The sequence below is a fragment of the Taudactylus pleione genome, unplaced genomic scaffold (genome assembly GCF_031769625.1).
Source record: "Taudactylus pleione unplaced genomic scaffold, aTauple2 ptg000016l, whole genome shotgun sequence".
NCBI classification, from domain to species: domain Eukaryota; kingdom Metazoa; phylum Chordata; class Amphibia; order Anura; family Myobatrachidae; genus Taudactylus; species Taudactylus pleione.
The window spans coordinates 15638001-15655665 of record NW_028284418.1 but is presented as its reverse complement, the minus strand read 5'-3'; the positions used below and the strand labels follow the sequence as shown (position 1 = coordinate 15655665).

Here is a 17665-nt window from a genome sequence, read left to right as displayed (position 1 = left end):
TCCCACTGCTGCCATATTTATTCTCCAAGGAGAAGATCCAGTGATATATATCAAAGTGGTTTCCTAAAGTAGATAAGGTATAAAAGAAGCTAAATTTGGTTGGTGGAAGCACACCTTAAGCTGTCACATGCAGTAGTTTAAAACAATTTATCATCAACTGATGATTGATCAGATATTAACCAACTGAAAAGGAGAAGATCCAGTGACTTATATCAAAGTGGTTTCCTAAAGTATATAAGGTATGAAAGAAGCTACATTTGGTTGGTGGAAGCACACCTTAAGCTGTCACATGCAGTAGTTCAAAACAATTTATCATCAATTCATGATTGATCAGATATTAACCAACTGAAAAAGGATGGTGATAGTATCCTGCATTAGTCACCGAGTTCTAAACAGTTCATCATAGTTGCAACAGTCTTCTCAAACCTTTAAAATAATGATATCTGCTAACAGTAAAGATATTCAAATTTTACTTTTGCATGAACTAATTATGTGCCCTATCAGAACTAATATTTTACTACTTCATGCATCTCAATTTCCTTTTATTATTTCAATGAAAATAAACAAAATGCAATTCAATAAAAAATATGAATTTCTCATCGATTTTATGTTTAATAATGAACTTTCTTTTAACCTTTGCTGACATCTTTTCAATTAATACTTTAAAACAAAAAACCCATTAATTTTGATGTTCTAGATCTGTGAGCTATCCTAATAATATACACATGTGGTAGCATGGCCGAGCGGTCTAAGGCGCTGGATTAAGGCTCCAGTCTCTTCGGAGGCGTGGGTTCAAATCCCTCTGCTGCCATATTTATTATACAAAGAGTAGGCCAGTTATTGATGTCAAACTGATTCTTTTTTTCCATTAGAAAGGATATTACCCAGCTGAAATTTGTTGGTGTAAGATTCCTCTAGCTACTCAACTGTTCATCATTGTTACAAGAGACTTGCCAAATGTTTTAAAAATGTTATCTGCTAACAGTCAAGATGAGCCAAAATTAAGTTGGCATTAAGTAATTAGAAGTAATATCATAACTAATATTTAATTACTGAGTTGTCTTATCATACAATTAGAGATGGAAATGTTGGCAACGTGACTCATTGGTATAAATTGATGGATTTATATTCTGATTTCTCTAACTTTCCTATCACTCTGGATTTTAATCTCACAGCTGTCTATTTTAGGCATTTGAATAATACTTCAAAGTTGTTTGGATTCATCAGTTGTGCTAAATGAAGGAAATTTGAAGTCAAATATAATCATTAATTGTTAAATGTACCTGGCTTCTTTTGCATTTTATCTCAGCTTTTCCTGACTTTGGGTAAAGTTTTGAATGACATTCCAGATATGAGAGCTAAAATATTTTAAAGTGTACAGCAGGTTGTAGGATGACAGAGCTATTCAAGCCACTGGAATCAAATCCCACTGCTGCCATATTTATTCTCCAAGGAGAAGATCCAGTGATATATACCAAAGTGGTTTCCTAAAGTAGATAAGGTATAAAAGAAGCTAAATTTGGTTGGTGGAAGCACACCTTAAGCTGTCGCATGCAGTAGTTTAAAACAATTTATCATCAACTGATGATTGATCAGATATTAACCAACTGAAAAGGAGAAGATCCAGTGACTTATATCAAAGTGGTTTCCTAAAGTATATAAGGTATGAAAGAAGCTACATTTGGTTGGTGGAAGCACACCTTAAGCTGTCACATGCAGTAGTTCAAAACAATTTAACATCAATTCATGATTGATCAGATATTAACCGACTGAAAAAGGATGGTGATAGTATCCTGCATTAGTCACCGAGTTCTAAACCGTTCATCATAGTTGCAACAGTCTTCTCAAACCTTTAAAATAATGATATCTGCTAACAGTAAAGATATTCAAATTTTACTTTTGCATGAAGTAATTATGTGCCCTATCAGAACTAATATTTTACTACTTCATGCATCTCAATTTCTTTTTATTATTTCAATGAAAATAAACAAAATGCAATTCAATAAAAAATATGAATTTCTCATCGATTTTATGTTTAATAATGAACTTTCTTTTAACCTTTGCTGACATCTTTTCAATTAATACTTTAAAACAAAAAACCCTTTAATTTTGATGTTCTAGATCTGTGAGCTATCCTAATAATATACACATGTGGTAGCATGGCCGAGCGGTCTAAGGCGCTGGATTAAGGCTCCAGTCTCTTCGGAGGCGTGGGTTCAAATCCCACTGCTGCCATATTTATTATACAAAGAGTAGGCCAGTTATTGATGTCAATGTGATTCTTTTTTTCCATTAGATAGGATATTACCCAGCTGAAATTTGTTGGTGAAAGATTCCTCTAGCTACTCAACAGTTCATCATTGTTACAAGAGACTTCCCAAATGTTTTAAAAATGTTATCTGCTAACAGTCAAGATGAGCCAAAATTAAGTTGGCATGAAGTAATTAGAAGTAATATCATAACTAATATTTAATTACTGAGTTGTCTTATCATACAATTAGAGATGGAAATTTTGGCAACGTGACTCATTGGTATAAATTGATGGATTTATATTCCGATTTCTCTAACTTTTCTATCACTCTGGATTTTAATCTCACAGCTGTCTATTTTAGGCATTTGAATAATACTTCAAAGTTGTTTGGATACATCAGTTGCGCTAAATGAAGGAAATTTGAAGTCAAATATAATCATTACTTGTTAAATGTACCTGGCTTCTTTTGCATTTTATCTCAGCTTTTCCTGACTTTGGGTAAAGTTTTGAATGACATTCCAGATATGAGAGCTAAAATATTTTAAAGTGTACAGCAGGTTGTAGGATGACAGAGCTATTCAAGCCGTTGGAATCAAATCCCACTGCTGCCATATTTATTCTCCAAGGAGAAGATCCAGTGATATATATCAAAGTGGTTTCCTAAAGTAGATAAGGTATAAAAGAAGCTAAATTTGGTTGGTGGAAGCACACCTTAAGCTGTCACATGCAGTAGTTTAAAACAATTTATCATCAACTGATGATTGATCAGATATTAACCAACTGAAAAGGAGAAGATCCAGTGACTTATATCAAAGTGGTTTCCTAAAGTATATGAGGTATGAAAGAAGCTACATTTGGTTGGTGGAAGCACACCTTAAGCTGTCACATGCAGTAGTTCAAAACAATTTAACATCAATTCATGATTGATCAGATATTAACCAACTGAAAAAGGATGGTGATAGTATCCTGCATTAGTCACCGAGTTCTAAACCGTTCATCATAGTTGCAACAGTCTTCTCAAACCTTTAAAATAATGATATCTGCTAACAGTAAAGATATTCAAATTTTACTTTTGCATGAAGTAATTATGTGCCCTATCAGAACTAATATTTTACTACTTCATGCATCTCAATTTCTTTTTATTATTTCAATGAAAATAAACAAAATGCAATTCAATAAAAAATATGAATTTCTCATCGATTTTATGTTTAATAATGAACTTTCTTTTAACCTTTGCTGTCATCTTTTCAATTAATACTTTAAAACAAAAAACCCTTTAATTTTGATGTTCTAGATCTGTGAGCTATCCTAATGATATGCACATGTGGTAGCATGGCCAAGCGGTCTAAGGCGCTGGATTAAGGCTCCAGTCTCTTCGGAGGCGTGGGTTCAAATCCCACTGCTGCCATATTTATTATACAAAGAGTAGGCCAGTTATTGATGTCAATGTGATTCTTTTTTTCCATTAGACAGGATATTACCCAGCTGAAATTTGTTGATGAAAGATTCCTCTAGCTACTCAACAGTTAATCATTGTTACAAGAGACTTCCCAAATGTTTTAAAAATGTTATCTGCTAACAGTCAAGATGAGCCAAAATTAAGTTGGCATGAAGTAATTAGAAGTAATTTCATAACTAATATTTAATTACTGAGTTGTCTTATCATACAATTAGAGATGGAAATGTTGGCAACGTGACTCATTGGTATAAATTGATGGATTTATATTCCGATTTCTCTAACTTTTCTATCACTCTGGATTTTAATCTCACAGCTGTCTATTTTAGGCATTTGAATAATACTTCAAAGTTGTTTGGATACATCAGTTGCGCTAAATGAAGGAAATTTGAAGTCAAATATAATCATTACTTGTTAAATGTACCTGGCTTCTTTTGCATTTTATCTCAGCTTTTCCTGACTTTGGGTAAAGTTTTGAATGACATTCCAGATATGAGAGCTAAAATATTTTAAAGTGTACAGCAGGTTGTAGGATGACAGAGCTATTCAAGCCGTTGGAATCAAATCCCACTGCTGCCATATTTATTCTCCAAGGAGAAGATCCAGTGATATATATCAAAGTGGTTTCCTAAAGTAGATAAGGTATAAAAGAAGCTAAATTTGGTTGGTGGAAGCACACCTTAAGCTGTCACATGCAGTAATTTAAAACAATTTATCATCAACTGATGATTGATCAGATATTAACCAACTGAAAAGGAGAAGATCCAGTGACTTATATCAAAGTGGCTTCCTAAAGTAGATAAGGTATAAAAGAAGCTACATTTGGTTGGTGGAAGCACACCTTAAGCTGTCACATGCAGTAGTTCAAAACAATTTATCATCAATTCATGATTGATCAGATATTAACCAACTGAAAAAGGATGGTGATAGTATCCTGCATTAGTCATGGAGTTCTAAACAGTTCATCATAGTTGCAACAGTCTTCTCAAACCTTTAAAATAATGATATCTGCTAACAGTAAAGATATTCAAATTTTAATTTTGCATGAAGTAATTATGTGGTATAAATTGATGGATTTATATTCTGATTTCTCTAACTTTCCTATCACTTTGGATTTTAATCTCACAGCTGTCTGTTTTAGGCATTTGAATAATACTTCAAAGTTGTTTGGATACATCAGTTGCGCTAAATGAAGGAAATTTGAAGTCAAATATAATCATTACTTGTTAAATGTACCTGGCTTCTTTTGCATTTTATCTCAGCTTTTCCTGACTTTGGGTAAAGTTTTGAATGACATTCCAGATATGAGAGCTAAAATATTTTAAAGTGTACAGCAGGTTGTAGGATGACAGAGCTATTCAAGCCACTGGAATCAAATCCCACTGCTGCCATATTTATTCTCCAAGGAGAAGATCCAGTGATATATACCAAAGTGGTTTCCTAAAGTAGATAAGGTATAAAAGAAGCTAAATTTGGTTGGTGGAAGCACACCTTAAGCTGTCACATGCAGTAGTTTAAAACAATTTATCATCAACTGATGATTGATCAGATATTAACCAACTGAAAAGGAGAAGATCCAGTGACTTATATCAAAGTGGTTTCCTAAAGTATATAAGGTATGAAAGAAGCTACATTTGGTTGGTGGAAGCACACCTTAAGCTGTCACATGCAGTAGTTCAAAACAATTTATCATCAATTCATGATTGATCAGATATTAACCAACTGAAAAAGGATGGTGATAGTATCCTGCATTAGTCACCGAGTTCTAAACAGTTCATCATAGTTGTAACAGTCTTCTCAAACCTTTAAAAAAAATGATATCTGCTAACAGTAAAGATATTCAAATTTTAATTTTGCATGAAGTAATTATGTGCCCTATCAGAACTAATATTTTACTACTTCATGCATCTCAATTTCTTTTGTTATTTCAATGAAAATAAACAAAATGCAATTCAATAAAAAATATGAATTTCTCATCGATTTTATGTTTAATAATGAACTTTCTTTAAACTTTTGCTGACATCTATTCAATTAATACTTTAAAACAAAAAACCCTTTAATTTTTATGTTCTAGATCTGTGAGCTATCCTAATGATATGCACATGTGGTAGCATGGCCGAGTGGTCTAAGGCACTGGATTAAGGCTCCAGTCTCTTCGGAGGCGTGGGTTCAAATCCCACTGCTGCCATATTTATTATACAAAGAGTAGGCCAGTTATTGATGTCAAAGTGATTCTTTTTTTCCATTAGATAGGATATTACCCAGCTGAAATTTGTTGGTGAAAGATTCCTCTAGCTACTCAACAGTTCATCATTGTTACAAGAGACTTCCCAAATGTTTTAAAAATGTTATCTGCTAACAGTCAAGATGAGCCAAAATTAAGTTGGCATGAAGTAATTAGAAGTAATATCATAACTAATATTTAATTACTGAGTTGTCTTATCATACAATTAGAGATGGAAATGTTGGCAACGTGACTCTTTGGTATAAATTGATGGAATTATATTCCGATTTCTCTAACTTTTCTATCACTCTAAATTTTAATCTCACAGCTGTCTATTTTAGGCATTTGAATAATACTTCAAAGTTGTTTGGATTCATCAGTTGCGCTAAATGAAGGAAATTTGAAGTCAAATATAATCATTACTTGTTAAATGTACCTGGCTTCTTTTGCATTTTATCTCAGCTTTTCCTGACTTTGGGTAAAGTTTTGAATGACATTCCAGATATGAGAGCTAAAATATTTTAAAGTGTACAGCAGGTTGTAGGATGACAGAGCTATTCAAGCTGCTGGAATCAAATCCCACTGCTGCCATATTTATTCTCCAAGGAGAAGATCCAGTGATATATATCAAAGTGGTTTCCTAAAGTAGATAAGGTATAAAAGAAGCTAAATTTGGTTGGTGGAAGCACACCTTAAGCTGTCACATGCAGTAGTTTAAAACAATTTATCATCAACTGATGATTGATCAGATATTAACCAACTGAAAAGGAGAAGATCCAGTGACTTATATCAAAGTGGTTTCCTAAAGTATATAAGGTATGAAAGAAGCTACATTTGGTTGGTGGAAGCACACCTTAAGCTGTCACATGCAGTAGTTCAAAACAATTTATCATCAATTCATGATTGATCAGATATTAACCAACTGAAAAAGGATGGTGATAGTATCCTGCATTAGTCACCGAGTTCTAAACAGTTCATCATAGTTGCAACAGTCTTCTCAAACCTTTAAAATAATGATATCTGCTAACAGTAAAGATATTCAAATTTTACTTTTGCATGAACTAATTATGTGCCCTATCAGAACTAATATTTTACTACTTCATGCATCTCAATTTCTTTTTATTATTTCAATGAAAATAAACAAAATGCAATTCAATAAAAAATATGAATTTCTCATCGATTTTATGTTTAATAATGAACTTTCTTTTAACCTTTGCTGACATGTTTTCAATTAATACTTTAAAACAAAAAAACCCTTTAATTTTGATGTTCTAGATCTGTGAGCTATCCTAATAATATACACATGTGGTAGCATGGCCGAGCGGTCTAAGGCGCTGGATTAAGGCTCCAGTCTCTTCAGAGGCGTGGGTTCAAATCCCTCTGCTGCCATATTTATTATACAAAGAGTAGGCCAGTTATTGATGTCAATGTGATTCTTTTTTCCATTAGATAGGATATTACCCAGCTGAAATTTGTTGGTGAAAGATTCCTCTAGCTACTCAACAGTTCATCATTGTTACAAGAGACTTCCCAAATGTTTTAAAAATGTTATCTGCTAACAGTCAAGATGAGCCAAAATTAAGTTGGCATGAAGTAATTAGAAGTAATATCATAACTAATATTTAATTACTGAGTTGTCTTATCATACAATTAGAGATGGAAATGTTGGCAACGTGACTCATTGGTATAAATTGATGGATTTATATTCCGATTTCTCTAACTTTCCTATCACTCTGGATTTTAATCTCACAGCTGTCTATTTTAGGCATTTGAATAATACTTCAAAGTTGTTTGGATTCATCAGTTGCGCTAAATGAAGGAAATTTGAAGTCAAATATAATCATTACTTGTTAAATGTACCTGGCTTCTTTTGCATTTTATCTCAGCTTTTCATGACATTGGGTAAAGTTTTGAATGACATTCCAGATATGAGAGCTAAAATATTTTAAAGTGTACAGCAGGTTGTAGGATGACAGAGCTATTCAAGCCACTGGAATCAAATCCCACTGCTGCCATATTTATTCTCCAAGGAGAAGATCCAGTGATATATACCAAAGTGGTTTCCTAAACTAGATAAGGTATAAAAGAAGCTAAATTTGGTTGGTGGAAGCACACCTTAAGCTGTCACATGCAGTAGTTTAAAACAATTTATCATCAACTGATGATTGATCAGATATTAACCAACTGAAAAGGAGAAGATCCAGTGACTTATATCAAAGTGGTTTCCTAAAGTATATAAGGTATGAAAGAAGCTACATTTGGTTGGTGGAAGCACACCTTAAGCTGTCACATGCAATAGTTCAAAACAATTTATCATCAATTCATGATTGATCAGATATTAACCAACTGAAAAAGGATGGTGATAGTATCCTGCATTAGTCACCGAGTTCTAAACAGTTCATCATAGTTGCAACAGTCTTCTCAAACCTTTAAAATAATGATATCTGCTAACAGTAAAGATATTCAAATTTTACTTTTGCATGAACTAATTATGTGCCCTATCAGAACTAATATTTTACTACTTCATGCATCTCAATTTCTTTTTATTATTTCAATGAAAATAAACAAAATGCAATTCAATAAAAAATATGAATTTCTCATCGATTTTATGTTTAATAATGAACTTTCTTTTAACCTTTGCTGACATGTTTTCAATTAATACTTTAAAACAAAAAAACCCTTTAATTTTGATGTTCTAGATCTGTGAGCTATCCTAATAATATACACATGTGGTAGCATGGCCGAGCGGTCTAAGGCGCTGGATTAAGGCTCCAGTCTCTTCAGAGGCGTGGGTTCAAATCCCTCTGCTGCCATATTTATTATACAAAGAGTAGGCCAGTTATTGATGTCAATGTGATTCTTTTTTCCATTAGATAGGATATTACCCAGCTGAAATTTGTTGGTGAAAGATTCCTCTAGCTACTCAACAGTTCATCATTGTTACAAGAGACTTCCCAAATGTTTTAAAAATGTTATCTGCTAACAGTCAAGATGAGCCAAAATTAAGTTGGCATGAAGTAATTAGAAGTAATATCATAACTAATATTTAATTACTGAGTTGTCTTATCATACAATTAGAGATGGAAATGTTGGCAACGTGACTCATTGGTATAAATTGATGGATTTATATTCCGATTTCTCTAACTTTCCTATCACTCTGGATTTTAATCTCACAGCTGTCTATTTTAGGCATTTGAATAATACTTCAAAGTTGTTTGGATTCATCAGTTGCGCTAAATGAAGGAAATTTGAAGTCAAATATAATCATTACTTGTTAAATGTACCTGGCTTCTTTTGCATTTTATCTCAGCTTTTCATGACATTGGGTAAAGTTTTGAATGACATTCCAGATATGAGAGCTAAAATATTTTAAAGTGTACAGCAGGTTGTAGGATGACAGAGCTATTCAAGCCACTGGAATCAAATCCCACTGCTGCCATATTTATTCTCCAAGGAGAAGATCCAGTGATATATACCAAAGTGGTTTCCTAAACTAGATAAGGTATAAAAGAAGCTAAATTTGGTTGGTGGAAGCACACCTTAAGCTGTCACATGCAGTAGTTTAAAACAATTTATCATCAACTGATGATTGATCAGATATTAACCAACTGAAAAGGAGAAGATCCAGTGACTTATATCAAAGTGGTTTCCTAAAGTATATAAGGTATGAAAGAAGCTACATTTGGTTGGTGGAAGCACACCTTAAGCTGTCACATGCAGTAGTTCAAAACAATTTATCATCAATTCATGATTGATCAGATATTAACCAACTGAAAAAGGATGGTGATAGTATCCTGCATTAGTCACCGAGTTCTAAACAGTTCATCATAGTTGCAACAGTCTTCTCAAACCTTTAAAATAATGATATCTGCTAACAGTAAAGATATTCAAATTTTACTTTTGCATGAACTAATTATGTGCCCTATCAGAACTAATATTTTACTACTTCATGCATCTCAATTTCTTTTTATTATTTCAATGAAAATAAACAAAATGCAATTCAATAAAAAATATGAATTTCTCATCGATTTTATGTTTAATAATGAACTTTCTTTTAACCATTGCTGACATCTTTTCAATTAATACTTTAAAACAAAAAACCCTTTAATTTTGATGTTCTAGATCTGTGAGCTATCCTAATGATATGCACATGTGGTAGCATGGCCAAGTGGTCTAAGGCGCTGGATTAAGGCTCAAGTCTCTTTGGAGGCGTGGGTTCAAATCCCTCTGCTGCCATATTTATTATACAAAGAGTAGGCCAGTTATTGATGTCAAACTGATTCTTTTTTTCCATTAGAAAGGATATTACCCAGCTGAAATTTGTTGGAGTAAGATTCCTCTAGCTACTCAACTGTTCATCATTGTTACAAGAGACTTCCCAAATGTTTTAAAAATGTTATCTGCTAACAGTCAAGATGAGCCAAAATTAAGTTGGCATGAAGTAATTAGAAGTAATATCATAACTAATATTTAATTACTGAGTTGTCTTATCATACAATTAGAGATGGAAATGTTGGCAACGTGACTCATTGGTATAAATTGATGGAATTATATTCCGATTTCTCTAACTTTCCTATCACTCTGGATTTTAATCTCACAGCTGTCTATTTTAGGCATTTGAATAATACTTCAAAGTTGTTTGGATTCATCAGTTGCGCTAAATGAAGGAAATTTGAAGTCAAATATAATCATTACTTGTTAAATGTACCTGGCTTCTTTTGCATTTTATCTCAGCTTTTCCTGACTTTGGGTAAAGTTTTGAATGACATTCCAGATATGAGAGCTAAAATATTTTAAAGTGTACAGCAGGTTGTAGGATGACAGAGCTATTCAAGCCACTGGAATCAAATCCCACTGCTGCCATATTTATTCTCCAAGGAGAAGATCCAGTGATATATACCAAAGTGGTTTCCTAAAGTAGATAAGGTATAAAAGAAGCTAAATTTGGTTGGTGGAAGCACACCTTAAGCTGTCACATGCAGTAGTTTAAAACAATTTATCATCAACTGATGATTGATCAGATATTAACCAACTGAAAAGGAGAAGATCCAGTGACTTATATCAAAGTGGTTTCCTAAAGTATATAAGGTATGAAAGAAGCTACATTTGGTTGGTGGAAGCACACCTTAAGCTGTCACATGCAGTAGTTCAAAACAATTTATCATCAATTCATGATTGATCAGATATTAACCAACTGAAAAAGGATGGTGATAGTATCCTGCATTAGTCACCGAGTTCTAAACAGTTCATCATAGTTGCAACAGTCTTCTCAAACCTTTAAAATAATGATATCTGCTAACAGTAAAGATATTCAAATTTTACTTTTGCATGAACTAATTATGTGCCCTATCAGAACTAATATTTTACTACTTCATGCATCTCAATTTCTTTTTATTATTTCAATGAAAATAAACAAAATGCAATTCAATAAAAAATATGAATTTCTCATCGATTTTATGTGTAATAATGAACTTACTTTTAACCTTTGCTGACATCTTTTCAATTAATACTTTAAAACAAAAAACCCTTTAATTTTGATGTTCTAGATCTGTGAGCTATCCTAATAAAATGCACATGTGGTAGCATGGCCAAGTGGTCTAAGGCGCTGGATTAAGGCTCCAGGCTCTTCGGAGGTGTGAGTTCAAATCCCACTGCTGCCATATTTATTATACAAAGACTCCAGTCTCTTCGGAGGCGTGGGTTCAAATCCCTCTGCTGCCATATTTATTATACAAAAAGTAGGCCAGTTATTGATGTCAAACTGATTCTTTTATTCCATTAGAAAGGATATTACCCAGCTGAAATTTGTTGGTGGAAGATTCCTCTAGCTACTCAACAGTTCATCATTGTTACAAGAGACTTCCCAAATGTTTTAAAAATGTTATCTGCTAACAGTCAAGATGAGCCAAAATTAAGTTGGCATGAAGTAATTAAAAGTAATATCATAACTAATATTTAATTACTGAGTGGTCTTATCATACAATTAGAGATGGAAATGTTGGCAATTTGACTCATTGGTATAAATTGATGGATTTATATTCCGATTTCTCTAACTTTCCTATCACTTTGGATTTTAATCTCACAGCTGTCTATTTTAGGCATTTGAATAATACTTCAAAGTTGTTTGGATACATCAGTTGCGCTAAATGAAGGAAATTTGAAGTCAAATATAATCATTACTTGTTAAATGTACCTGGCTTCTTTTGCATTTTATCTCAGCTTTTCCTAACTTTGGGTAAAGTTTGAATGACATTCCAGATATGAGAGCTAAAATATTTTAAAGTGTACAGCAGGTTGTAGGATGACAGAGCTATTCAAGCCACTGGAATCAATTCCCACTGCTGCCATATTTATTCTCCAAGGAGAAGATCCAGTGATATATACCAAAGTGGTTTCCTAAAGTAGATAAGTTATAAAAGAAGCAAAATTTGGTTGGTGGAAGCACACCTTAAGCTGTCACATGCAGTAGTTTAAAACAATTTATCATCAACTGATGATTGATCAGATATTAACCAACTGAAAAGGAGAAGATCCAGTGACTTATATCAAAGTGGTTTCCTAAAGTATATAAGCTATGAAAGAAGCTACATTTGGTTGGTGGAAGCACACCTTAAGCTGTCACATGCAGTAGTTCAAAACAATTTAACATCAATTCATGATTGATCAGATATTAACCAACTGAAAAAGGATGGTGATAGTATCCTGCATTAGTCACCGAGTTCTAAACAGTTCATCATAGTTGCAACAGTCTTCTCAAACCTTTAAAATAATGATATCTGCTAACAGTAATGATATTCAAATTTTACTTTTGCATGAACTAATTATGTGCCCTATCAGAACTAATATTTTACTACTTCATGCATCTCAATTTCTTTTTATTATTTCAATGAAAATAAACAAAATGCAATTCAATAAAAAATATGAATTTCTCATCGATTTTATGTTTAATAATAAACTTTCTTTTAACCATTGCTGACATCTTTTCAATTAATACTTTAAAACAAAAAACCCTTTAATTTTGATGTTCTAGATCTGTGAGCTATCCTAATGATATGCACATGTGGTAGCATGGCTGAGCGGTCTAAAGCGCTGGATTAAGGCTCCAGTCTCTTCGGAGGCGTGGGTTCAAATCCCTCTGCTGCCATATTTATTATAGAAAGAGTAGGCCAGTTAATGATGTCAAACTGATTCTTTTTTTCCATTAGAAAGGATATTACCCAGCTGAAATTTGTTGGTGTAAGATTCCTCTAGCTACTCAACTGTTCATCATTGTTACAAGAGACTTCCAAAATGTTTTAAAAATGTTATCTGCTAACAGTCAAGATGAGCCAAAATTAAGTTGGCATGAAGTAATTAGAAGTAATATCATAACTAATATTTAATTACTGAGTTGTCTTATCATACAATTAGAGATGGAAATGTTGGTAACGAGAATCATTGGTATAAATTGATGGATTTATATTCCGATTTCTCTAACTTTTCTATCACTCTGGATTTTAATCTCACAGCTGTCTATTTTAGGCATTTGAATAATACTTCAAAATTGTTTGGATACATCAGTTGCGCTAAATGAAGGAAATTTGAAGTCAAATATAATCATTACTTGTTAAATGTACCTGGCTTCTTTTGCATTTTATCTCAGCTTTTCCTGACTTTGGGTAAAGTTTTGAATGACATTCCAGATATGAGAGCTAAAATATTTTAAAGTGTACAGCAGGTTGTAGGATGACAGAGCTATTCAAGCCACTGGAATCAAATCCCACTGCTGCCATATTTATTCTCCAAGGAGAAGATCCAGTGATATATACCAAAGTGGTTTCCTAAAGTAGATAAGGTATAAAAGAAGCTAAATTTGGTTGGTGGAAGCACACCTTAAGCTGTCACATGCAGTAGTTTAAAACAATTTATCATCAACTGATGATTGATCAGATATTAACCAACTGAAAAGGAGAAGATCCAGTGACTTATATCAAAGTGGTTTGGTAAAGTATATAAGGTATGAAAGAAGCTACATTTGGTTGGTGGAAGCACACCTTAAGCTGTCACATGCAGTAGTTCAAAACAATTTATCATCAATTCATGATTGATCAGATATTAACCAACTGAAAAAGGATGGTGATAGTATCCTGCATTAGTCACCGAGTTCTAAACAGTTCATCATAGTTGTAACAGTCTTCTCAAACCTTTAAAAAAAATGATATCTGCTAACAGTAAAGATATTCAAATTTTAATTTTGCATGAAGTAATTATGTGCCCTATCAGAACTAATATTTTACTACTTCATGCATCTCAATTTCTTTTGTTATTTCAATGAAAATAAACAAAATGCAATTCAATAAAAAATATGAATTTCTCATCGATTTTATGTTTAATAATGAACTTTCTTTAAACTTTTGCTGACATCTTTTCAATTAATACTTTAAAACAAAAAACCCTTTAATTTTTATGTTCTAGATCTGTGAGCTATCCTAATGATATGCACATGTGGTAGCATGGCCGAGTGGTCTAAGGCCTGGATTAAGGCTCCAGTCTCTTCGGAGGCGTGGGTTCAAATCCCACTGCTGCCATATTTATTATACAAAGAGTAGGCCAGTTATTGATGTCAAAGTGGTTCTTTTTTTCCATTAGATAGGATATTACCCAGCTGAAATTTGTTGGTGAAAGATTCCTCTAGCTACTCAACAGTTCATCATTGTTACAAGAGACTTCCCAAATGTTTTAAAAATGTTATCTGCTAACAGTCAAGATGAGCCAAAATTAAGTTGGCATGAAGTAATTAGAAGTAATATCATAACTAATATTTAATTACTGAGTTGTCTTATCATACAATTAGAGATGGAAATGTTGGCAACGTGACTCATTGGTATAAATTGATGGAATTATATTCCGATTTCTCTAACTTTTCTATCACTCTAAATTTTAATCTCACAGCTGTCTATTTTAGGCATTTGAATAATACTTCAAAGTTGTTTGGATACATCAGTTGCGCTAAATGAAGGAAATTTGAAGTCAAATATAATCATTACTTGTTAAATGTACCTGGCTTCTTTTGCATTTTATCTCAGCTTTTCCTGACTTTGGGTAAAGTTTTGAATGACATTCCAGATATGAGAGCTAAAATATTTTAAAGTGTACAGCAGGTTGTAGGATGACAGAGCTATTCAAGCTGCTGGAATCAAATCCCACTGCTGCCATATTTATTCTCCAAGGAGAAGATCCAGTGATATATATCAAAGTGGTTTCCTAAAGTAGATAAGGTATAAAAGAAGCTAAATTTGGTTGGTGGAAGCACACCTTAAGCTGTCACATGCAGTAGTTTAAAACAATTTATCATCAACTGATGATTGATCAGATATTAACCAACTGAAAAGGAGAAGATCCAGTGACTTATATCAAAGTGGTTTCCTAAAGTATATAAGGTATGAAAGAAGCTACATTTGGTTGGTGGAAGCACACCTTAAGCTGTCACATGCAGTAGTTCAAAACAATTTATCATCAATTCATGATTGATCAGATATTAACCAACTGAAAAAGGATGGTGATAGTATCCTGCATTAGTCACCGAGTTCTAAACAGTTCATCATAGTTGCAACAGTCTTCTCAAACCTTTAAAATAATGATATCTGCTAACAGTAAAGATATTCAAATTTTACTTTTGCATGAACTAATTATGTGCCCTATCAGAACTAATATTTTACTACTTCATGCATCTCAATTTCTTTTTATTATTTCAATGAAAATAAACAAAATGCAATTCAATAAAAAATATGAATTTCTCATCGATTTTATGTTTAATAATGAACTTTCTTTTAACCTTTGCTGACATCTTTTCAATTAATACTTTAAAACAAAAAACCCTTTAATTTTGATGTTCTAGATCTGTGAGCTATCCTAATAAAATGCACATGTGGTAGCATGGCCAAGTGGTCTAAGGCGCTGGATTAAGGCTCCAGGCTCTTCGGAGGTGTGAGTTCAAATCCCACTGCTGCCATATTTATTATACAAAGACTCCAGTCTCTTCGGAGGCGTGGGTTCAAATCCCTCTGCTGCCATATTTATTATACAAAAAGTAGGCCAGTTATTGATGTCAAACAGATTCTTTTATTCCATTAGAAAGGATATTACCCAGCTGAAATTTGTTGGTGGAAGATTCCTCTAGCTACTCAACAGTTCATCATTGTTACAAGAGACTTCCCAAATGTTTTAAAAATGTTATCTGCTAACAGTCAAGATGAGCCAAAATTAAGTTGGCATGAAGTAATTAAAAGTAATATCATAACTAATATTTAATTACTGAGTGGTCTTATCATACAATTAGAGATGGAAATGTTGGCAATTTGACTCATTGGTATAAATTGATGGATTTATATTCCGATTTCTCTAACTTTCCTATCACTTTGGATTTTAATCTCACAGCTGTCTATTTTAGGCATTTGAATAATACTTCAAAGTTGTTTGGATACATCAGTTGCGCTAAATGAAGGAAATTTGAAGTCAAATATAATCATTACTTGTTAAATGTACCTGGCTTCTTTTGCATTTTATCTCAGCTTTTCCTAACTTTGGGTAAAGTTTGAATGACATTCCAGATATGAGAGCTAAAATATTTTAAAGTGTACAGCAGGTTGTAGGATGACAGAGCTATTCAAGCCACTGGAATCAATTCCCACTGCTGCCATATTTATTCTCCAAGGAGAAGATCCAGTGATATATACCAAAGTGGTTTCCTAAAGTAGATAAGTTATAAAAGAAGCAAAATTTGGTTGGTGGAAGCACACCTTAAGCTGTCACATGCAGTAGTTTAAAACAATTTATCATCAACTGATGATTGATCAGATATTAACCAACTGAAAAGGAGAAGATCCAGTGACTTATATCAAAGTGGTTTCCTAAAGTATATAAGCTATGAAAGAAGCTACATTTGGTTGGTGGAAGCACACCTTAAGCTGTCACATGCAGTAGTTCAAAACAATTTATCATCAATTCATGATTGATCAGATATTAACCAACTGAAAAAGGATGGTGATAGTATCCTGCATTAGTCACCGAGTTCTAAACAGTTCATCATAGTTGCAACAGTCTTCTCAAACCTTTAAAATAATGATATCTGCTAACAGTAAAGATATTCAAATTTTACTTTTGCATGAACTAATTATGTGCCCTATCAGAACTAATATTTTACTACTTCATGCATCTCAATTTCTTTTTATTATTTCAATGAAAATAAACAAAATGCAATTCAATAAAAAATATGAATTTCTCATCGATTTTATGTTTAATAATAAACTTTCTTTTAACCATTGCTGACATCTTTTCAATTAATACTTTAAAACAAAAAACCCTTTAATTTTGATGTTCTAGATCTGTGAGCTATCCTAATGATATGCACATGTGGTAGCATGGCCGAGCGGTCTAAAGCGCTGGATTAAGGCTCCAGTCTCTTCGGAGGCGTGGGTTCAAATCCCTCTGCTGCCATATTTATTATAGAAAGAGTAGGCCAGTTAATGATGTCAAACTGATTCTTTTTTTCCATTAGAAAGGATATTACCCAGCTGAAATTTGTTGGTGTAAGATTCCTCTAGCTACTCAACTGTTCATCATTGTTACAAGAGACTTCCCAAATGTTTTAAAAATGTTATCTGCTAACAGTCAAGATGAGCCAAAATTAAGTTGGCATGAAGTAATTAGAAGTAATATCATAACTAATATTTAATTACTGAGTTGTCTTATCATA

At 32.9% G+C, this 17665-nt stretch overlaps 7 non-coding genes across 7 annotated transcripts; all 7 read left to right on the top strand.

The window, feature by feature from the left end:
- Positions 1-729: 729 nt before the first annotated feature.
- On the top strand, positions 730-811 carry TRNAL-AAG (transfer RNA leucine (anticodon AAG)). Its single transcript has one exon. It is a non-coding gene; the product is annotated as a tRNA-Leu (tRNA).
- A 1342-nt stretch (positions 812-2153) lies between these two features.
- On the top strand, positions 2154-2235 carry TRNAL-AAG (transfer RNA leucine (anticodon AAG)). Its single transcript has one exon. It is a non-coding gene; the product is annotated as a tRNA-Leu (tRNA).
- Positions 2236-3577: 1342 nt separating this feature from the next.
- TRNAL-AAG (transfer RNA leucine (anticodon AAG)) lies at positions 3578-3659 on the top strand. The gene has a single exon. It is a non-coding gene; the product is annotated as a tRNA-Leu (tRNA).
- A 2154-nt stretch (positions 3660-5813) lies between these two features.
- TRNAL-AAG (transfer RNA leucine (anticodon AAG)) lies at positions 5814-5895 on the top strand. Its single transcript has one exon. It is a non-coding gene; the product is annotated as a tRNA-Leu (tRNA).
- A 1343-nt stretch (positions 5896-7238) lies between these two features.
- On the top strand, positions 7239-7320 carry TRNAL-AAG (transfer RNA leucine (anticodon AAG)). The gene has a single exon. It is a non-coding gene; the product is annotated as a tRNA-Leu (tRNA).
- A 1342-nt stretch (positions 7321-8662) lies between these two features.
- On the top strand, positions 8663-8744 carry TRNAL-AAG (transfer RNA leucine (anticodon AAG)). Its single transcript has one exon. It is a non-coding gene; the product is annotated as a tRNA-Leu (tRNA).
- A 4249-nt stretch (positions 8745-12993) lies between these two features.
- TRNAL-AAG (transfer RNA leucine (anticodon AAG)) lies at positions 12994-13075 on the top strand. Its single transcript has one exon. It is a non-coding gene; the product is annotated as a tRNA-Leu (tRNA).
- The last annotated feature ends 4590 nt before the right edge of the window (positions 13076-17665 follow it).